The sequence below is a fragment of the Syngnathoides biaculeatus genome, chromosome 8 (genome assembly GCF_019802595.1).
Source record: "Syngnathoides biaculeatus isolate LvHL_M chromosome 8, ASM1980259v1, whole genome shotgun sequence".
Taxonomy (NCBI): Eukaryota; Metazoa; Chordata; class Actinopteri; order Syngnathiformes; family Syngnathidae; genus Syngnathoides; species Syngnathoides biaculeatus.
The window spans coordinates 27,926,658-27,949,590 of record NC_084647.1 but is presented as its reverse complement, the minus strand read 5'-3'; the positions used below and the strand labels follow the sequence as shown (position 1 = coordinate 27,949,590).

Below are 22,933 nucleotides of genomic sequence, written 5' to 3'. Positions count from 1 at the left end.
TCCAGTGCGTGAGGAGGATCTTCCGAAGGCAACCAGACTCGAGGAGGCCGGATGAGGAGTTATTGAAACTCCTCATGATGAATTTGGACGAAAAACGATGTCGTATTTAACGAACAATTCCTTACAGACAGGAGACTGTACTGACCAAGAAGAACTACGTCAGGAGGGGCAAGGGCCTCCTGTCTGGAGGACCCGACCGGAACAATGCGCATGCGCCTGCGAGGAGGTACTTCTCTGCTGCAAAGGGTTTTTGGGCCTCGGATACAAAAAGGAACTCCGCGTTAGGAGCAGCCACCGGGTGCATGTAAGTCGGTGGACCAGAATCCGGCCACCTGCCCTGATTTGTGTTTAACATGATTAGCAATATCGACGTTTAGAAAGTTAGCAGTGTGCTTCCGTATTGATAGAGGCTAAGCATATAGCCTAAACATCGATGTATAGCACACATAGAACGCGTTGGCTATCATACACAGACTGATTTCACTGTTAGAAACCTGATGTAAAGTTTGTATATTTTGGAAACAAGTGTGAATATAAAACGATGGTTGTTCATGAAGACAAGAAACGTTCTTGGACACTTTATTAGGACACCCCGACTGTACAGAATAGACTTTGTATAATAGGCACAACAGGTGCCTTTATAAAAATTATAAAAAGACATTCCGCCGCTTGCCGAACACGAGGAAAACGGGAAGATGGGGCGGTATTGGGAGGATGACGAGGACTGGGCGGACGCCCGGTACAGGAGGCTCCGCAGGCCTACACGAGGCTTCTGGGGGGGCAATGGCATGGCGCAGGGGGGTCGATGTCCGCGCGCACGGGAGGAGGGGGGAAGCGAAATGTCACGTCTTCTATGTCTTACGTCTTCGCCCCCGCATTGTACTGCACCCCACTAAAGCGCCCGCTGGAGCAACGCAAGCCGCCTTTGGTGTGCTCCTTTCCCCCTCAGAGGAACTGTCATGCTTGTGGGTGTCCATCCCCAGCATAACGGCATCCTTGTGGGTGGCCTTCACCCGCATTTATGCTCATGTACACTAAGTGTGGAAGTCATGGTTGTCATTCATCCAGCCAGCACAACCAGTGCACTGCAAGCCCGCTTTTGGGTGTCCTTTACCCGCATAACATGCGTTGTTCATTCCCGTCACTCCAAGTGTGAAAGTCATGGTTACCTTTCATCCATCCACCACAACCGTTGCACGGCAAGCCCGCTTGCGGGTGTCCTTCACCCGCATAACATGCGTTGTTCATGCCCGTGCGCCCTAAGTGTGGAAGTCATGGTTGTCATTCATTCATCCAGCACAACCAGTGCGGAGGTCACAGTTGTCATTCATCCAGCCAGCACAACCAGTGCACTGCAAGCCCGCTTAGGTGCGTCTTCCCCCCCGCATTGTGAATGTCATTTCACCAGCAAGTCGCCGTCTTGTGAACAAAATTGGTACTGCACCCCACTAAAGCGCCCGCTGGAGCAACGCAAGCCGCCTTAGGTGTGCTCCTTTCCCCCTCAGAGGAATTGTCATGCTTGTGGGTGTCCATCCCCAGCATAACAGCACTCTTGTGGGTGTCCTTCACCCGCATTCATGCTCATGTACACTAAGTGTGGAAGTCATGGTTGTCATTCATCCAGCCAGCACAACCGCTGCACTGCAAGCCCACTTGCGGGTGTCCTTTACCCGCATAACATGCGTTGTTCATGCCCGTGCTCCCTAAGTGTGGAAGTCATGGTTGTCATTCATTCATCCAGCACAACCAGTGCAGAAGTCACGGTTTTCATTCATCCAGCCAGCACAACCATTGTGCTGCAAGCCCGCTTGCGGGTGTCTTTCACCTGCATAAAATGCGTTGTTCATACCCGCGCGCCCTCAGTGTGGAAGTCATGGTTGCCTTTCTTCCAGCCAGCACAACCATTGCGCTGCAAGACCGCCTACGGGTGTGCTTCACCCGCATAATATGCGTTGTTTATGCCCGTGTGCCCTAAGTGTGGAAGTCATGGTTGTCATTCATCCAGCCAGCACAACCGTTGCACTGCAAGCCCGCTTGCGGGTGTCCTTCATCCGCAATAATGCGTTGTTTATGCCCTTGCGCCCTAACTGTGGAAGTCATGGTTGCCTTTATTCCAGCCAGCACAACCATTGCCCTGCAAGCCCACTTGCAGGTGTCCTTCACCCGCATAATATGTGTCGTTTATGTCCGTGGGCCCTAAGTGTTGAAGTCATGGTTGTCATTCATCCAGCCAGCACAACTGTTGCACTGCAAGCCCACTTCCAGGTGTCCTTCACCCCCGTAACATGCGTTGTTCATGCCCGTGCGCCCTCAGTGTGGAAGTCATGGTTGCCTTTCATCCAGCCAGCACAATCATTGCGCTCCAAGCCTGCCTGCGGGTGTCCTTTACACGCATAAAATGCGTTGTTCATGGCCGTGCGCCCTAAGTGTGGAAGTCATAATTGTCATTCATCCAGCCAGTACAATCTTTGTAAAAGTCATGGTTGCCTTTCATCCAGCCAGCACAACCATTGCACTGCAAGCCCGCCTGCGGGTGCCCTTCACCCGCATAATATGCGTTGTTCATGCCCGTGCGGCCCAAGTGTGGAAGTCATGGTTGCCTTTCATCCAGTCAGCACAACCATTGCGCTGCAAGCCCGCTTGCAGGTGTCCTTCACCCGCAATAATGCGTTGTTCATGCCCGCGCGCCCTTAGTGTGGAAGTCATGGTTGCCTTTCATCCAGCCAGCACAACCATTGCGCTGCAAGCCCGACTGCGGGTGTCCTTCACCCGCGTAATATGCGTTGTTCATGCCCGTGCGCCCAAAGTGTGGAAGTCATGGTTGTCATTCATCCAGCCAGCAAAACCTTTGTGGAATTCATTGTTGCCTATCATCCAGCCAGCACAACCAGTGCACTGCAAGCCCGCTTAGGTGCGTCTTCCCCCCGCATTGTGAATGTTATTTCACCAGCAAGTCGCCTTCTTGTGGACAAAATCGGTACTGCAGCCCCCTAAAGCGCCCGCTGGAGCAACGCAAGCCGCCTTCGGGGTGCTCCTTTCTCCCTCAGAGGAACTGTCATGCTTGTGGGTGTCCTTCCCCAGCATAATAGCCCGCTCAGGTGTACTTCACCCGCATTCATGCTCATCTACAGTAAGTGTGGAAGTAATGGTTGTCATTATCCAGCCAGCACAACCGTTGCACTGCAAGCCCGCTTGCGGGTGTCCTTCACCCGCATAACATATGTTGTTCATGCCCGTGCGCCCTAAGTGTGGAAGTCATGGTTGTCATTCATCCATCCACCACAACCAGTGCGAATGTCACGGCTGTCATTCATCCAGCCAGCACAACTAGCGCGCTGCAAGCCCGCTTGCGGGTGTCCTTCACCTGCACAAACTGGGTTGTACATACCCGTGCGCCCTAAGTGTGGAAGTCATGGTTGTCATTCATCCATCCAGCGTAAACAGTGCGGAAGTTTCATATTTCATTCACCCAGCCCGCGCTACCATTGGGCTGGAAGCCCCCATGCAGGTGTCCTTCACCCGGATACCATTCCTGGTTCATGCCCGCGCACACTATGTGTGGAAGTCATGGTTGTCATTCATCCAGCCAGCACAGTCAGTGTGGTAGTCATGGTGTTCTTTCATCCATGCAGCACAACCGTTGCGCTGCAAGAATGCTTGCGGGTGTCATTCACCTATATACCATGCCCTTGCGCCCTAAGTGTGGAAGTCATGGTTGTCATTCATCCTGCCAGAACAATTTTGTAAAAGTCATGGTTGCCTTTCATCCACCCAGCACAGCCATTGCGCTGCAAGCGCGCTTGCAGGTGTCCTTCACCTGCATAATATGTGTTGTTTATGCCCGTGCACCCTAAGTTTGAAAGTCATGGTTGACATTTATCCAGCCAGCACAACCGTTGCACTAAAAGCCCGCCTGCGGGTGTCCTTCACCCGCATAAAATGCGTTGTTCATGGCCGTGTGCCCTAAGTGTGGAAGTCATGGTTGTCATTCATCCAGCCAGCACAACCGTTGCACGGCAAGCCCGCCTGCGGGTGTCCTTCATTGCATAAAATGCGTTGTTCATGCCCGTGCGCCCTAAGTGTGGAAGTCATGGTTGTCATTCATCCAGCCAGCACAACCGTTGCACTTCAAGCCCGCTTGCGGGTGTCTTTCACCCGCAATAATGCGTTGTTCATGCCCGTGCGCCCGAAGTGTGGAAGTCATGGTTGTCATTCATCCAGCCATTACAATCTTTGTAAAAGTCATGGTTGCCTTTCATCCAGCCAGCACAACCATTGCACTGCAAGCCGGCTTGCGGGTGTCCTTTATCCCGCAATAATGCGTTGTTCATGCCCGTGCGCCTTAAGTGTGGAAGTCATGGTTGCCTTTCATCCAGCCAGCACAACCATTGCGCTGCAAATCCGCCTGCAGGTGTCCTTCACCCGCATAATATGTGTCGTTTATGTCCGTGCGCCCTAAGTGTTGAAGTCATGGTTGTCATTCATCCAGCCAGCACAACTGTTGCACTGCAAGCCCACTTCCAGGTGTCCTTCACCCCCGTAACATGCGTTGTTCATGCCCGTGCGCCCTCAGTGTGGAAGTCATGGTTGCCTTTCATCCAGCCAGCACAATCATTGCGCTCCAAGCCTGCCTGCGGGTGTCCTTTACACGCATAATATGCGTTGTTCATGGCCGGCCGCCCTAAGTGTGGAAGTCATAATTGTCATTCATCCAGCCAGTACAATCTTTGTAAAAGTCATGGTTGCCTTTCATCCAGCCATTACAATCTTTGTAAAAGTCATGGTTGCCTTTCATCCAGCCAGCACAACCATTGCACTGCAAGCCGGCTTGCGGGTGTCCTTTATCCCGCAATAATGCGTTGTTCATGCCCGTGCGCCTTAAGTGTGGAAGTCATGGTTGCCTTTCATCCAGCCAGCACAACCATTGCGCTGCAAATCCGCCTGCAGGTGTCCTTCACCCGCATAATATGTGTCGTTTATGTCCGTGCGCCCTAAGTGTTGAAGTCATGGTGTCATTCATCCAGCCAGCACAACTGTTGCACTGCAAGCCCACTTCCGGGTGTCCTTCACCCCCGTAACATGCGTTGTCATCATGCCCGTGCGCCCTCAGTGTGGAAGTCATGGTTGCCTTTCATCCAGCCAGCACAATCATTGCGCTCCAAGCCTGCCTGCGGGTGTCCTTTACACGCATAATATGCGTTGTTCATGGCCGTGCGCCCTAAGTGTGGAAGTCATAATTGTCATTCATCCAGCCAGTACAATCTTTGTAAAAGTCATGGTTGCCTTTCATCCAGCCATTACAATCTTTGTAAAAGTCATGGTTGCCTTTCATCCAGCCAGCACACCATTGCACTGCAAGCCGGCTTGCGGGTGTCCTTTATCCCGCAATAATGCGTTGTTCATGCCGTGTGCGCCTTAAGTGTGGAAGTCATGGTTGCCTTTCATCCAGCCAGCACAACCATTGCGCTGCAAATCCGCTGCAGGTGTCCTTCACCCGCATAATATGTGTCGTTTATGTCCGTGCGCCCTAAGTGTTGAAGTCATGGTTGTCATTCATCCAGCCAGCACAACTGTTGCACTGCAAGCCCACTTCGGGTGTCCTTCACCCCCGTAACATGCGTTGTTCATGCCCGTGCGCCCTCAGTGTGGAAGTCATGGTTGCCTTTCATCCAGCCAGCACAATCATTGTGCTCCAAGCCTGCCTGCGGGTGTCCTTTACACGCATAATATGCGTTGTTCATGGCCGTGCGCCCTAAGTGTGGAAGTCATAATTGTCATTCATCCAGCCAGTACAATCTTTGTAAAAGTCATGGTTGCCTTTCATCCAGCCAGCACAACCATTGCGCTGCAAGCCCGCCTGCGGGTGCCCTTCACCCGCATAATATGCGTTGTTCATGCCCGTGCGCCCTAAGTGTGGAAGTCATGGTTGCCTTTCATCCAGTCAGCACAACCATTGCGCTGCAAGCCCGCTTGCAGGTGTCCTTCACCCGCAATAATGCATTGTTCATGCCCGCGCGCCCACAGTGTGGAACTCATGGTTGCCTTTCATCCAGCCAGCACAACCATTGCGCTGCAAGCCCGACTGCGGGTGTCCTTCACCCGCGTAATATGCATTGTTCATGCCCGTGCGCCCTAAGTGTGGAAGTCATGGTTGTCATTCATCCATCCACCAAACCAGTGCGAATGTCACGGCTGTCATTCATCCAGCCAGCACAACTAGCGCGCTGCAAGCCCGCTTGCGGGTGTCCTTCACCTGCACAAACTGGGTTGTACATACCCGTGCGCCCTAAGGTGGAAGTCATGTTGTCATTCATCCATCCAGCGTAAACAGTGCGGAAGTTTCATATTTCATTCACCCAGCCCGCGCTACCATTGGGCTGGAAGCCCCCATGCAGGTGTCCTTCACCCGGATACCATTCCTGGTTCATGCCCGCGCACACTATGTGTGGAAGTCATGGTTGTCATTCATCCAGCCAGCACAGTCAGTGTGGTAGTCATGGTGTTCTTTCATCCATGCAGCACAACCGTTGCGCTGCAAGAATGCTTGCGGGTGTCATTCACCTATATACCATGCCCTTGCGCCCTAAGTGTGGAAGTCATGGTTGTCATTCATCCTGCCAGAACAATCTTTGTAAAAGTCATGGTTGCCTTTCATCCACCCAGCACAGCCATTGCGCTGCAAGCGCGCTTGCAGGTGTCCTTCACCTGCATAATATGTGTTGTTTATGCCCGTGCACCCTAAGTTTGAAAGTCATGGTTGACATTTATCCAGCCAGCACAACCGTTGCACTAAAAGCCCGCCTGCGGGTGTCCTTCACCCGCATAAAATGCGTTGTTCATGGCCGTGTGCCCTAAGTGTGGAAGTCATGGTTGTCATTCATCCAGCCAGCACAACCGTTGCACGGCAAGCCCGCCTGCGGGTGTCCTTCATTGCATAAAATGCGTTGTTCATGCCCGTGCGCCCTAAGTGTGGAAGTCATGGTTGTCATTCATCCAGCCAGCACAACCGTTGCACTTCAAGCCCGCTTGCGGGTGTCTTTCACCCGCAATAATGCGTTGTTCATGCCCGTGCGCCCGAAGTGTGGAAGTCATGGTTGTCATTCATCCAGCCATTACAATCTTTGTAAAAGTCATGGTTGCCTTTCATCCAGCCAGCACAACCATTGCACTGCAAGCCGGCTTGCGGGTGTCCTTTATCCCGCAATAATGCGTTGTTCATGCCCGTGCGCCTTAAGTGTGGAAGTCATGGTTGCCTTTCATCCAGCCAGCACAACCATTGCGCTGCAAATCGCCTGCAGGTGTCCTTCACCCGCATAATATGTGTCGTTTATGTCCGTGCGCCCTAAGTGTTGAAGTCATGGTTGTCATTCATCCAGCCAGCACAACTGTTGCACTGCAAGCCCACTTCCAGGTGTCCTTCACCCCCGTAACATGCGTTGTTCATGCCCGTGCGCCCTCAGTGTGGAAGTCATGGTTGCCTTTCATCCAGCCAGCACAATCATTGCGCTCCAAGCCTGCCTGCGGGTGTCCTTTACACGCATAATATGCGTTGTTCATGGCCGTGCGCCCTAAGTGTGGAAGTCATAATTGTCATTCATCCAGCCAGTACAATCTTTGTAAAAGTCATGGTTGCCTTTCATCCAGCCATTACAATCTTTGTAAAAGTCATGGTTGCCTTTCATCCAGCCAGCACAACCATTGCACTGCAAGCCGGCTTGCGGGTGTCCTTTATCCCGCAATAATGCGTTGTTCATGCCCGTGCGCCTTAAGTGTGGAAGTCATGGTTGCCTTTCATCCAGCCAGCACAACCATTGCGCTGCAAATCCGCCTGCAGGTGTCCTTCACCCGCATAATATGTGTCGTTTATGTCCGTGCGCCCTAAGTGTTGAAGTCATGGTTGTCATTCATCCAGCCAGCACAACTGTTGCACTGCAAGCCCACTTCCGGGTGTCCTTCACCCCCGTAACATGCGTTGTTCATGCCCGTGCGCCCTCAGTGTGGAAGTCATGGTTGCCTTTCATCCAGCCAGCACAATCATTGCGCTCCAAGCCTGCCTGCGGGTGTCCTTTACACGCATAATATGCGTTGTTCATGGCCGTGCGCCCTAAGTGTGGAAGTCATAATTGTCATTCATCCAGCCAGTACAATCTTTGTAAAAGTCATGGTTGCCTTTCATCCAGCCATTACAATCTTTGTAAAAGTCATGGTTGCCTTTCATCCAGCCAGCACAACCATTGCACTGCAAGCCGGCTTGCGGGTGTCCTTTATCCCGCAATAATGCGTTGTTCATGCCCGTGCGCCCGAAGTGTGGAAGTCATGGTTGTCATTCATCCAGCCATTACAATCTTTGTAAAAGTCATGGTTGCCTTTCATCCAGCCAGCACAACCATTGCACTGCAAGCCGGCTTGCGGGTGTCCTTTATCCCGCAATAATGCGTTGTTCATGCCGTGCGCCTTAAGTGTGGAAGTCATGGTTGCCTTTCATCCAGCCAGCACAACCATTGCGCTGCAAATCCGCCTGCAGTTGTCCTTCACCCGCATAATATGTGTCGTTTATGTCCGTGCGCCCTAAGTGTTGAAGTCATGGTTGTCATTCATCCAGCCAGCACAACTGTTGCACTGCAAGCCCACTTCCAGGTGTCCTTCACCCCCGTAACATGCGTTGTTCATGCCCGTGCGCCCTCAGTGTGGAAGTCATGGTTGCCTTTCATCCAGCCAGCACAATCATTGCGCTCCAAGCCTGCCTGCGGGTGTCCTTTACACGCATAATATGCGTTGTTCATGGCCGTGCGCCCTAAGTGTGGAAGTCATAATTGTCATTCATCCAGCCAGTACAATCTTTGTAAAAGTCATGGTTGCCTTTCATCCAGCCATTACAATCTTTGTAAAAGTCATGGTTGCCTTTCATCCAGCCAGCACAACCATTGCACTGCAAGCCGGCTTGCGGGTGTCCTTTATCCCGCAATAATGCGTTGTTCATGCCCGTGCGCCTTAAGTGTGGAAGTCATGGTTGCCTTTCATCCAGCCAGCACAACCATTGCGCTGCAAATCCGCCTGCAGGTGTCCTTCACCCGCATAATATGTGTCGTTTATGTCCGTGCGCCCTAAGTGTTGAAGTCATGGTTGTCATTCATCCAGCCAGCACAACTGTTGCACTGCAAGCCCACTTCCGGGTGTCCTTCACCCCCGTAACATGCGTTGTTCATGCCCGTGCGCCCTCAGTGTGGAAGTCATGGTTGCCTTTCATCCAGCCAGCACAATCATTGCGCTCCAAGCCTGCCTGCGGGTGTCCTTTACACGCATAATATGCGTTGTTCATGGCCGTGCGCCCTAAGTGTGGAAGTCATAATTGTCATTCATCCAGCCAGTACAATCTTTGTAAAAGTCATGGTTGCCTTTCATCCAGCCATTACAATCTTTGTAAAAGTCATGGTTGCCTTTCATCCAGCCAGCACAACCATTGCACTGCAAGCCGGCTTGCGGGTGTCCTTTATCCCGCAATAATGCGTTGTTCATGCCCGTGCGCCTTAAGTGTGGAAGTCATGGTTGCCTTTCATCCAGCCAGCACAACCATTGCGCTGCAAATCCGCCTGCAGGTGTCCTTCACCCGCATAATATGTGTCGTTTATGTCCGTGCGCCCTAAGTGTTGAAGTCATGGTTGTCATTCATCCAGCCAGCACAACTGTTGCACTGCAAGCCCACTTCCGGGTGTCCTTCACCCCCGTAACATGCGTTGTTCATGCCCGTGCGCCCTCAGTGTGGAAGTCATGGTTGCCTTTCATCCAGCCAGCACAATCATTGTGCTCCAAGCCTGCCTGCGGGTGTCCTTTACACGCATAATATGCGTTGTTCATGGCCGTGCGCCCTAAGTGTGGAAGTCATAATTGTCATTCATCCAGCCAGTACAATCTTTGTAAAAGTCATGGTTGCCTTTCATCCAGCCAGCACAACCATTGCGCTGCAAGCCCGCCTGCGGGTGCCCTTCACCCGCATAATATGCGTTGTTCATGCCCGTGCGCCCTAAGTGTGGAAGTCATGGTTGCCTTTCATCCAGTCAGCACAACCATTGCGCTGCAAGCCCGCTTGCAGGTGTCCTTCACCCGCAATAATGCATTGTTCATGCCCGCGCGCCCACAGTGTGGAAGTCATGGTTGCCTTTCATCCAGCCAGCACAACCATTGCGCTGCAAGCCCGACTGCGGGTGTCCTTCACCCGCGTAATATGCATTGTTCATGCCCGTGCGCCCTAAGTGTGGAAGTCATGGTTGTCATTCATCCAGCCAGCAAAACCTTTGTGGAATTCATTGTTGCCTATCATCCAGCCAGCACAACCAGTGCACTGCAAGCCCGCTTAGGTGCGTCTTCCCCCCGCATTGTGAATGTTATTTCACCAGCAAGTCGCCTTCTTGTGGACAAAATCGGTACTGCAGCCCCCTAAAGCGCCCGCTGGAGCAACGCAAGCCGCCTTCAGGGTGCTCCTTTCTCCCTCAGAGGAACTGTCATGCTTGTGGGTGTCCTTCCCCAGCATAATAGCCCGCTCATGGGTGTACTTCACTCGCATTCATGCTCATCTACAGTAAGTGTGGAAGTAATGGTTGTCATTTATCCAGCCAGCACAACCGTTGCACTGCAAGCCCGCTTGCGGGTGTCCTTCACCCGCATAACATATGTTGTTCATGCCCGTGCGCCCTAAGTGTGGAAGTCATGGTTGTCATTCATCAATCCACCACAACCAGTGCGAATGTCACGGCTGTCATTCATCCAGCCAGCACAACTAGCGCGCTGCAAGCCCGCTTGCGGGTGTCCTTCACCTGCACAAACTGGGTTGTACATACCCGTGCGCCCTAAGTGTGGAAGTCATGGTTGTCATTCATCCATCCAGCGTAAACAGTGCGGAAGTTTCATATTTCATTCACCCAGCCCGCGCTACCATTGGGCTGGAAGCCCCCATGCAGGTGTCCTTCACTCGGATACCATTCCTGGTTCATGCCCGCGCACACTATGTGTGGAAGTCATGGTTGTCATTCATCCAGCCAGCACAGTCAGTGTGGTAGTCATGGTGTTCTTTCATCCATGCAGCACAACCGTTGCGCTGCAAGAATGCTTGCGGGTGTCATTCACCTATATACCATGCCCTTGCGCCCTAAGTGTGGAAGTCATGGTTGTCATTCATCCTGCCAGAACAATCTTTGTAAAAGTCATGGTTGCCTTTCATCCACCCAGCACAGCCATTGCGCTGCAAGCGCGCTTGCAGGTGTCCTTCACCTGCAAAATATGTGTTGTTTATGCCCGTGCACCCTAAGTTTGAAAGTCATGGTTGAAATTTATACAGCCAGCACAACCGTTGCACTAAAAGCCCGCCTGCGGGTGTCCTTCACCAGCATAAAATGCGTTGTTCATGGCCGTGTGCCCTAAGTGTGGAAGTCATGGTTGTCATTCATCCAGCCAGCACAACCGTTGCACGGCAAGCCCGCCTGCGGGTGTCCTTCATTGCATAAAATGCGTTGTTCATGCCCGTGCGCCCTAAGTGTGGAAGTCATGGTTGTCATTCATCCAGCCAGCACAACCGTTGCACTGCAAGCCCGCTTGCGGGTGTCTTTCACCCGCAATAATGCGTTGTTCATGCCCGTGCGCCCGAAGTGTGGAAGTCATGGTTGTCATTCATCCAGCCATTACAATCTTTGTAAAAGTCATGGTTGCCTTTCATCCAGCCAGCACAACCATTGCACTGCAAATCCGCCTGCGGGTGTCCTTCACCCACATAATATGCGTTGTTCATGCCTGTGCGCCATAAGTGTGGAAGACATGGTTGTCATTCATCCAGCCAGCACAACGTTTGTGGAAGTCATTGTTGCCTTTCATCCAGCCACCACAACCAGTGCCCGCTTTGGTGCGTCTTTCCCCCACTTCCCGTGTCTGGTTCATGCCTGCGCACACTAAGTGTGGAAGTCACGGTTGTCATTCATCCAGCCAGCACAACCAGTGCACTGCAAGCCCACTTAGGTGCTTCTTCCCCCCCCCCCCCCACATTGTGAATGTCATTTCACAAGCAAGTCGCCGTCTTGTGGACAAAATCGGTACTGCACCCCCCTAAAGCGCACGCTGGAGAAACGCAAGCCACCTTCGGGGTTCTCCTTTCCCCCTCAGAGGAACTGTCATGCTTGTGGGGGTCCTTCCCTAGCATAAACGTCCGCTCGTGGGTGTACTTCACCCTCATTCATGCTCATGTACACTAAGTGTGGAAGTCATGGTTGTCATTCATCCAGCCAGCACAACCATTGCGCTGCAAGCCCGCTTGTGGGTGTTATCTTCAGCCGCATACCATGCCTGGTACATGCCCGCGCTGCAAGCCTGCCTAGATGCGTCTTTCCCCCACATTGTGAATGTCTTTTCACCAGCAATTCGCTGGCTTGTGGAAAAAAATCGGTACTGCAACCACCTAAAGCTGGAGCCACGCAAGCTGCCTTAGGGGTGCTCCTTTCCCCCTCAAAGGAACTGTCATGGTTGTGGGTGTCCTTCCCCAGCATAACAGCCCGCTCGTGGGTGTCCTTCACCCGCATTAATGCACATGTACACTAAGTGTGGAAGTCATGGTTGTCATTCATCCACCCAGCACAACCTTTGTGGAAGTCATTGTTGCCTTTCATCCAGCCAGCACAACCAGTGCACTGCAAGCCCGCTTGCGGGTGTTCTTCACCCGCAATAATCCGTTGTTCATGCCAGTGCGCCCGAAGTGTGGAAGTCATGGTTGCCTTTCATCCGGCCAGCACAACCATTGCGCTGCAAGCCCGCCTGCGGGTGTCCTTCAACCGCATAATATGCGTTGTTCATGGCCGTGCGCCCGAAGTGTGGAAGTCATGGTTGTCATTCATCCAGCCAGCACAACCTTTGTGGAAGTCATTGTTGCCTTTCATCCAGCCAGCACAAACGTTGCACGGCAAGCCCGCCTGCGGGTGTCCATCACCCACATAATATGCGTTGTTCATGCCCGTGCGCCCTAAATGTGGAAGTCATGGTTGTCATTCATCCAGCCAGCACAACCATTGCGCTGCAAATCCGCCTGCGGGTGTCCTTAACCCACATAATATGCGTTGTTCATGCCTGTGCGCCCTAAGTGTGGAAGTCATGGTTGTCATTCATCCAGCCAGCACAACCTTTGTGGAAGTCATTGTTGCCTTTCATCCAGCCAGCACAACCAGTGCCCGCTTCGGTGCGTCTTTCCCCCACTTTCCGTGTCTGGTTCATGCCTGCGCACACTAAGTGTGGAAGTCACGGTTGTCATTCATCCAGCCAGCACAACCAGTGCACTGCAAGCCCATTTAGGTGCTTCTCCCCCCCCCCCCCCGCATTGTGAATGTCATTTCACAAGCAAGTCGCCGTCTTGTGGACAAAATCGGTACTGCACCCTCCTAAAGCGCACGCTGGAGAAACGCAGCCACCTTCGGGTGCTCCTTTCCCCCTCAGAGGAACTGTCATGCTTGTGGGGGTCCTTCCCTAGCATAAACGCCCGCTCGTGGGTGTCCTTCACCCTCATTCATGCTCATGTACACTAAGTGTGGAAGTCACGGTTGTCATTCATCCAGCCAGCACAACCAGTGCACTGCAAGCCCATTTAGGTGCTTCTCCCCCCCCCCCCCCGCATTGTGAATGTCATTTCACAAGCAAGTCGCCGTCTTGTGGACAAAATCGGTATTGCACCCCCCCTAAAGCGCACGCTGGAGAAACGCAAGCCACCTTAGGGGTGCTCCTTTCCCCCTCAGAGGAACTGTCATGCTTGTGGGGGTCCTTCCCCAGCATAAACGCCCGCTCGTGGGTGTCCTTTACTCTCATTCATGCTCATGTACACTAAGTGTGGAAGTCATGGTTGTCATTCATCCAGCCAGCACAACCATTGCGCTGCAAGCCCGCTTGCGGGTGTTATCTTCAGCCGCATACCATGCCTGGTTCATGCCCGCGCTGAAAGCCTGCCTAGGTGCGTCTTTCCCCCGCATTGTGAATGTCTTTTCACCAGCAATTCGCTGGCCTGTGGAAAAAATCGGAACTGCAACCCCCTAAAGCTGGAGCCACGCAAGCTGCCTTAGGGGTGCTCCTTTCCCCCTCAAAGAAACTGTCATGGTTGTGGGTGTCCTTCCCCAGCATAACAGCCCGCTCGTGGGTGTCCTTCACCCGCATTATTGCACATGTACACTAAGTGTGGAAGTCATGGTTGTCATTCATCCACCCAGCATAACCTTTGTGGAAGTCATGGTTGCCTTTCATCCAGCCAGCACAACCATTGCGCTGCAAGCCCGCCTGCGGGTGTCCTTCAACCGCATAATATGCGTTGTTCATGGCCGTGCGCCCTAAGTGTGGAAGTCATGGTTGTCATTCATCCAGCCAGCACAACCGTTGCACTGTTAGCCCGCCTGCGGGTGTCCCTCACCCACTTAAAATGCGTTGTTCTTGCTCGTGCGCCCTAAGTTTGCAAGTCATGGTTGCCTTTCATTAAGCCACCACAACCATTGCGGTGCAAGCCCGGCTGTGGGTGTCCTTCACTCGCATAATATGCCTAGTTCATGTCCGTGCACCCAAAGTGTGGAAGTCATGGTTGCCTTTCATCCATCCAGCACAACCAGTAAGCTGGAAGCCCTCTTGGGTGCGTCTTCCCATCACATGCCATTCCTCGTTCATGCCCGCGCACGCTAAATTTGGAAGTCATGGTTCTCATTCATCCAGCCAGCACAACCAGTTCTTTGGAAGCCCACTTGAGTGCGTTCCCCCCCGCAGCATACCATGCCTGGTTCATGCCCGCGCACCCTAAGTGTGGAAGTCATGGTTTCCTTTCATCCTGCCAGCACAAGCAGTGCGGAGGTCAGGGTTATCATTCATTCAGCCAGCACAACCAGTGCGGAAGTCACGGTTGTCATTCATCCAGGCAACACAACTATTGCGCTGGAAGCCCGCTTGGTGGTGTCCTTCACACGCATACCATGCCTGGTTCATACCACGCTCCCTAAGTGTGGAAGTCATGGTTGCATTTCATCCAGCCAGCACAAACGTTGCGCTGCAAGCCCTCTTGCAGTGTCCTTCACCCGCATACCATGCCTGGTTCATGTCTGTGCACCCGAAGTGTGGAAGTCATGGTTGCCTTTCATCCATCCAGCACAACCAGTGCGCTGGGAGCCCTCTTGGGTGCGTCTTCCCATCGCATACCATGCCTTGTTCATGCCCGCGCACGCTAAGTTTGGAAGTCATGGTTGTCATTCATCCATCCAGTACAACCAGTGCGCTGGAAGCCCGCTTGCGGGTGTCCATCACCCGAATACCATGCCTGGTTCATGCCAGTGCACCCTAAGTTTAGAAATCATGGTTGTCATTCATCCAGCCAGCACAACAAGTGCGCGAGAAGCCCGCTTGCGGGTGTCCTTCTTCTGCATAACATGCGTTGTCCATTCCCGTCGCCCTAAGTGTGAAAGTCATGGTTGCCTTTCATTCATCTAGCACAACCAGTTCTCTGGAAGCCCTCTTGGGTTTGTCTTCCCATCGCATTCCATGCCTGGTTCAAGCCCGCGCACGCTAAGTTTGAAAGTCATGGTTGTCATCATCCAGCCAGCACAACCAGTGCGCTGGAAGCCCGCTTGGGTTCGTTCCCCCCCGAGCATACCATGCCTGGTTCATGCCCGCACACCCTAAGTGTGAAAGACATGGTTGCCCTTCATCCATCCAGCACAACCATTGCGCTGCAAGCCTGCTTGCGGGTGTCCTTCGCCCGCTTGAGGGTGTCCTTCAGCCGCATACCATGCCTGGTTCATGCCCGCGCACCCCACGTATGGAAGTCATGGTTGTCATTCATCCAGCCAGCACAACAAGTGCGCGAGAAGCCCGCTTGCGGGTGTCCTTCTTCCGCATAACATGCGTTGTTCATTCCCATCGCCCTAAGTGTGAACGTCATGGTTGCCTTTCATCAATCCAGCAAAACCGTTGCACTGCAAGCACACTTGCGGGTGTCCTTGACCCGCATACCATGCCTGGTTCATGTCCGTGCACCCTAAGTGTGGAAGGCATGGTTGCCTTTCATTCATCTAGCACAACCAGTGCGCTGGAAGCCCTCTTGGGTGCGTCTTCCCATCGCATACCATTCCTGGTTCATGGCCGCGCACGCTAAGTTTGGAAGTCATGGTTGTCATTCATCCATCCATTCCAACCAGTGCGCTGGAAGCCAGCTTGTGGGTGTCCATCACCCGAATACCATGCCTGGTTGGTGCCCGTGCACTTTAAGTGTAGAAATCATGGTTGTCATTCATCCAGCCAGCACAGACAGTGTGGAACTCACGGTGGCCTTTCATCCATCCATGACAACCATTGCGCTGCAATCCCGCGTTCGGGTGTCCTTCAGCCTAATACCATGCCTGGTTCATGCCCGCGCACCCAAAGTGTGGAAGCCATGGTTGTCATTCATCCAGCCAGCACAACAAGTGGGCTAGAAGGCCGTTTGCGGGTGTCCTTCACCCACCTCACATGCGTTGTTCATTCCCGTCGCCCTAAGTGTGAAAGTCATGGTTGCCTTTCATCCAGCCAGCACAACCGTTGCACTACAAACACGCTTGCGGGTGTCCTTCACCTGCATACCATGCCTGGTTCATGTCCATGCAGCCTAAGTGTGGAAGTCATGGTTGGCTTTCATCCATCTAGCACAACCAGTTCTCTGAAAGCCCTCTTGGGTTTGTCTTCCCATTGCATTCCATGCCTGGTTCATGCCCACGCACGCTAAGTTTGAAAGTCATGGTTGTCATTCATCCAGCCAGCACAACCAGTGCGCTGGAAACCCGCTTGTGTGCGTTCCCCCCCCAAGCATACCATGCCTGGTTCATGCCCGCGCACCCCAAGTGTGGAAGTCATGGTTGCCTTTCATCCATCCAGCACAACCAGTGCGCTGGAAGCCCTCTTGGTGCGTCTTCCCATCGCATACCATGCCTGGTTTATGCCCGCGCACGTTAAGTTTGGAAGTCACGGTTGTCATTCTTCCATCCAGTACAACAAGTGCGCTGGTAGCCCTCTTGGGTGTGTCTTCCCATCGGATACCATGCCTGGTTTATGCCTGCGCAGGGTAAGTTTGGAAGTCATGGTTGTCATTCATACAGCCAGCACAAACAGTTTTTTTGAAGCCTGCTTGGGTGCGTTCCCCCCCTAGCATACCATGCCTGGTTCATGCCCGCGCACCCTAAGTGTGGAAGTCACGGTTGTCATTCATTCAGTGAGCACAACCAGTGCGGAAGTCACGGTTGTCATTCATCCATCCATCACAACCAGTGCGCTGGAAGCCTGCTTGCGGATGTCCTTCACCCGCATACCATACCTGGTTCATGCCCGCGCACCTTAAGTGTGGAAATCATGGTTGTCATTCATCTAGCCAGCACAACCAGTGTGGAAGTCACGGGTGTCATTCATCCAGCCAGCACAACCATTGCGCTGCAAGCCTGCTTGCCGGTGTCCTTCACCCGCATACCATGCCTGTTTCATGCCCACGCACCCTAAGTGTGGAAGTCATGGTTGCCTTTCATCTAGCCAGCATAACCAGTGCGGAAGTCACGGTTTTCATTCATCCAGGCAACACAACTATTTCGCTGGAAGCCTGCTTGGGGAAGTCCTTCAAACGGATACCATGCCTGGTTCAATACCGCGCTCACAAAGTGTGGAAGTCATGGTTGTCATTCATCCATTCAGCATAACCAGTGCAGAAGTCAAGGTTGTCATTCATCCAACCACCACAACCTGTGCGCTGAAAGCCCACACACAAGGGTCCTTCTTCCGCATAACATGCGTTGTTCATGCCCGTGTGCTCTAAGAGTGGAAGTCGTGGTAGTCATTCAACTAGTTCGCTGGAAGCCCGCTTGGGTGCGTTCCCCCTGCATACCATGCCTGGGTGCCCCGCACACCCTAAGTGTGGAAGTCATGGTTGCCTTTCATCCAGCCAGCACAACCATGCAGGAAGTCACGGTTGTAATTCATCCATGCAACACAACTACTGCCGCTCGAAGCCCGCTTGGGGGTGTCCTTCAACCGCATACCATCCTGGTTCATGCCCGCAATCCCTAAGTGTGGAGGTCACGGTTGTCTTTCATCAGCCACCACAACCATAGCTCTGCACGACCGCTTGCGGGTGTCCATCACCCGCATACCATGATTGGCTCATGCCCACGCACCCTGAGTGTAGAATTTATGGTTGTCATTCATCCAGCCAGCACAGCCAGTGTGGAAATCATGGTGGCCTTTCATCCATCCATTACAACCATTGCGCTGCAAGCGCGCATTCGGGTGTCCTTCACCGGCATACCATAACTGGTTCATGCCCGCGCACCCCAAGTGTGGAAGTCATGGTTGTTGTTCAACCAGCCAGCACAACCAGTCTGGAAGTTGTGGTTTCCTTTCATACAGCCAGTACAAGCAGTGCGGAAGTCACGGTTGTCATTCATTCAGCCACCACCACCAGTGCGGAAGTCACGGTTGTCATTCATCCAGGCAACCCAACTATTGCGCTGGAAGCCCGCTTGTGGGTGTCCTTCACGCGCTTACCATGCCTAGTTCATGCCCACGATCGCTAAGTGTGTATGTCACGGTTGTCTTTCATCCAGCCACTATAACCATTGCTCTGCACGCTGCTTGCGGGTGTCCATCACCGCATACCATGCCTGGTTCATGCCCGTGCCCCTAAGTGTGGAAGTCATGGTTGTCATTCATCCATCCAGCACAACCAGGTGTGTAATTCATGGTTGCCTTTCATCCATTCAGCACAACCGTTGCTCTGCAAGCCCGCTTGCGGGAGTCCTTCACCCGCATACCATGCCTGGTTCATGTCCGTGCACCCTTGGTGTTGAAGTCATGGCTGCCTTTTATCATCCAGCAAAACCAGTAAGCTGGAAGCCCTCTTGGGTGTGTCTTCCCATCGGATACCATGCCTGGTTCATGCCCGCGCACGCTAAGTTTGGAAGTCATGGTTGTCATTCATACAGCCAGCACAACTCCTGCGCTGGAAGCGTGCTTGCGGGTGTCCTTCACATGCATACCATGCCTGATTCATGTCCGTGCACCCTAAGTGTGGAAGTCATGGTTGTCATTCATCCATCCAGCACAACCAGTGTGTAATTCATGGTTGCCTTTCATCCATTCAGCACAACCGTTGCGCTGCAAGCCCGCTTGTGGGTGTCCTTCAACCGCATACCATGCCTGGTTCATGTCCGTGCACCCTTGTTGTTGAAGTCATGGCTGCCTTTTATCCATCCAGCACAACCAGTAAGCTGGAAGCCCTCTTGGGTGTGTCTTCCCATCGGATACCATGCCTGGTTCATGCCCGCGCACGCTAAGTTTGGAAGTCATGGTTGTCATTCATACAGCCAGCACAACTCTTGCGCTGGAAGCCTGCTTGCGGGTGTCCTTCACCCGCATGCCATGCCTGGTTCATGCCCGCGCACCCTAAGTGTGGAAGTCATGGTTGCCTTTCATCGATCCATTACAACCATTGCGCTGCAAGCGCTTATTCGGGTGTCCTTCACCCGCAGACCATGCCTGGTTCATGCCCGCGCACCCCAAGTGTGGAAGTCATGGTTGTATTTCAACCATCCAGCACAACCAGTGTGTAATTCATGGTTGCCTTTCATCCACTCAGCACAACCGTTGCGCTGCAAGCCCGCTTGTGGGTGTCCTTCACCCGCATACCATGCCTGGTTCATGTCCGTGCACCCTAAGTGTGGAAGTCATGGTTGCCTTTCATCCATCTAGCACAACCATTGCGCTGCAATCCCGCATGCGGGTGTCCTTCAGCCGCATAACATGCCTGGTTCATGACCGCGCACCCTAAGTATGGAAGTCATGGTTGTCATTCATCCAGCCAGCACAACCAGTGCGCTGGAAGCCTGCTTGAAGGTGTCCTTCACCCGCATACCATACCTGGTTCATGCCTATGCACCTTAAGTGTGGAAGTCATGGTTGTCATTCATATAGCAGGCCCAACCAGTGTGGAATTCATGGTTGCCTTTTATCCATTCAGCACAACCGTTGCGCTGCAAGCCCGCTTGTGGGTGTCCTTCACCCGCATACCATGCCTGGTTCATGTCCGTGCACCCTAAGTCTGGAAGTCATGGTTGTCATTCATCCATCCAGCACAACCAGTGTGGAATTCATGGTTGCCTTTCATCCATCAGCACAACCGTTGCGCTGCAAGCCCGCTTGTGGGTGTCCTTCACCCGCATACCATGCCTGGTTCATGTCCGTGCACCCTAATTGTGTCAGTCATGGTTGCCTTTCATCGATCTAGCACAACCATTTCGCTACAATCCCGCATGCGGGTGTCCTTCAGCCGCATACCATGCCTGGTTCATGACCGCGCACCCTAAGTATGGAAGTCATGGTTGTCATTCATCCAGCCAGCACAACCAGTGCGGAAGTCACGGTTGTCATTCATCCAGGCAACCAAGTATTGCGCTGGAAGCCCTCTTGGGGTGTCCTTAACGTGCAGACCATACCTGGTTCATGACCGCGCACCCTAAGTATGGAAGTCATGGTTGCCATTCATCCAGCCATCACAACCAGTGCGCTGGAAGCCTGCTTGCGGGTGTCCTTCACCCGCATACCATACCTGGTTCATGCCCGCGCACCTTAAGTGTGGAAATCATGGTTGTGATTCATCTAGCGAGCACAACCAGTGTGGAAGTCACGTTTGTCATTCATCCAGCCAGCACAACCATTGCGCTGCAAGCCCGCTTGCGGGTGTCCTTCACCTGCATACCATGCCTGGTTCATGTCCATGCACCCTAATTGTGGAAGTCATGGTTGCCTTTCATCCTCCATCCAGCACAACAAGTGCGCTGGAAGCCCGCTTGCGGGTGTCCATCACCCGAATACCATGCCTGGTTCATGCCAGTGCACCCTAAGTTTAGAAATCATGGTTGTCATTCATCCAGCCAGCACAGCCAGTGTGGAACTCATGGTGGCCTTTCATTCACCTATTACAACCATTGCGCTGCAAGCCCGCTTTCGTGTGTCCTTCAGCCGCATACCATGCCTGGTTCATGCCCGCGCACCCCACGTGTGGAATTTATGGTTGTCATTCATCCAGCCAGCACAACAAGTGCGCGAGAAGCCCGCTTGCGGGTGTCCTTCTTCCGCATAACATGCGATGTTCATTCCCGTCGCCCTAAGTGTGAAAGTCATGGTTGCCTTTCATCAATCCAGCAAAACCGTTGCACTGCAAGCACACTTGCGGGTGTCCTTGACCCGCATACCATGCCTGGTTCATGTCCGTGCTCCCTAAGTGTGGAAGTCATGGTTGCCTTTCATTCATCTAGCACAACCAGTGCGCTGGAAGCCCTCTTGGGTGCGTCTTCCCATCGCATACCCTTCCTGGTTCATGCCCGCGCACGCTAAGTTTGGAAGTCATGGTTGTCATTCATCCATCCATTCCAACCAGTACGCTGGAAGCCCGCTTGTGGGTGTCCATCACCCGAATACCATGCCTGGTTCATGCCCGTGCACTTTAAGTGTAGAAATCATGGTTGTCATTCATCCAGCCAGCACAGAGAGTGTGGAACTCACGGTGGCCTTTCATCCATCCATGACAACCATTGCGCTGCAATCCCGCTTTCGGGTGTCCTTCAGCCGCATACCATGCCTGGTTCATGCCTGCGCACCCCAAGTGTGGAAGCCATGGTTGTCATTCATCCAGCCAGCACAGCCAGTGTGGAAGTCATTGTGGCCTTTCATCCATCCATGACAACCATTGCGCTGCAAGCCCGCTTTCGGGTGTCCTTCAGCCGCATACCATGCCTGGTTCATGCCCGCGTAACCCAAGTGTGGAAGTCATGGTTGTCATTCATCCAGCCAGCACAAGTGCGCTAGAAGCCCGCTTGCGGGTGTCCTTCACCCACATCACATGCGTTGTTCATTCCCGTCGCCCTTAGTGTGAAAGTCATGGTTCCCTTTCATCCATCAAGCACAACCGTTGCACTGCAAGCACGCTTGCGTGTGTCCTTCACCTGCATACCATGCCTGGTTCATGTCCATGCACCCGAAGTGTGGAAGTCATGGTTGCCTTTCACCCAGCCAGCACAACCAGTGCGCTGCAAGCCCGCTTTCAGGTGTCCTTCAGCTGCATACCATGCCTGGTTCATGCCCGCGCACCCCAAGTGTGGAAATCATGGTTGTTATTCATCCAGCCAGCACAGCCAGTGTGGAACTCACGGTGGCCTTTCATCCACCTATTATAACCATTGCGGTGCAAGCCCGCTTTTGTGTGTGCTTCAGCCGCATACCATGCCTGGTTCATGTCCATGCACCCGAAGTGTGGAAGTCATGGTTGCCTTTCACCCAGCCAGCACAACCAGTGCGCTGCAAACCCGCTTTCAGGTGTCCTTCAGCTGCATTCCATGCCTGGTTCATGCCCGCTCACCCCAAGTGTGGAAATCATGGTTGTTATTCATCCAGCCAGCACAGCCAGTGTGGAACTCACGGTGGCCTTTCATCCACCTATTATAACCATTGCGGTGCAAACCCGCTTTCAGGTGTCCTTCAGCCGCATACCATGCCTGGTTCATGCCCGCGCACCCCAAGTGTGGAAGTCATGGTTGTTATTCATCCAGCCAGCACAGCCAGTGTGGAAGTCATTGTGGCCTTTCATCCATCCATGACAACCATTGCGCTGCAATCCCGCATGCGGGTGTCCTTCAGCCGCATAACATGCCTGGTTCATGACCGCGCACCCTAAGTATGGAAGTCATGGTTGCCTTTCATCAATCCAGCAAAACCGTTGCACTGCAAGCACACTTGCGGGTGCCCTTGACCCGCATACCATGCCTGGTTCATGTCCATGCACCCTAATTGTGGAAGTCATGGTTGCCTTTCATCCATCCAGCACAACCAGTGCGCTGGGAGCCCTCTTGGGTGCGTCTTCCCATCGCATACC

General features: G+C 53.1%; 1 long non-coding RNA gene across 5 annotated transcripts in view; it reads left to right on the top strand.

Moving 5' to 3' along the window:
* Window positions 1-212: 212 nt before the first annotated feature.
* Window positions 213-22,933, top strand: part of LOC133505247 (uncharacterized) — a 38,915-nt gene continuing 16,194 nt past the window's right edge. For all 5 annotated transcript variants that reach the window (XR_009796190.1, XR_009796189.1, XR_009796187.1 and 2 more), the window contains exon 1: window positions 213-304. This is a non-coding gene — a long non-coding RNA (uncharacterized LOC133505247). The remainder of the gene's footprint in view (window positions 305-22,933) is intronic.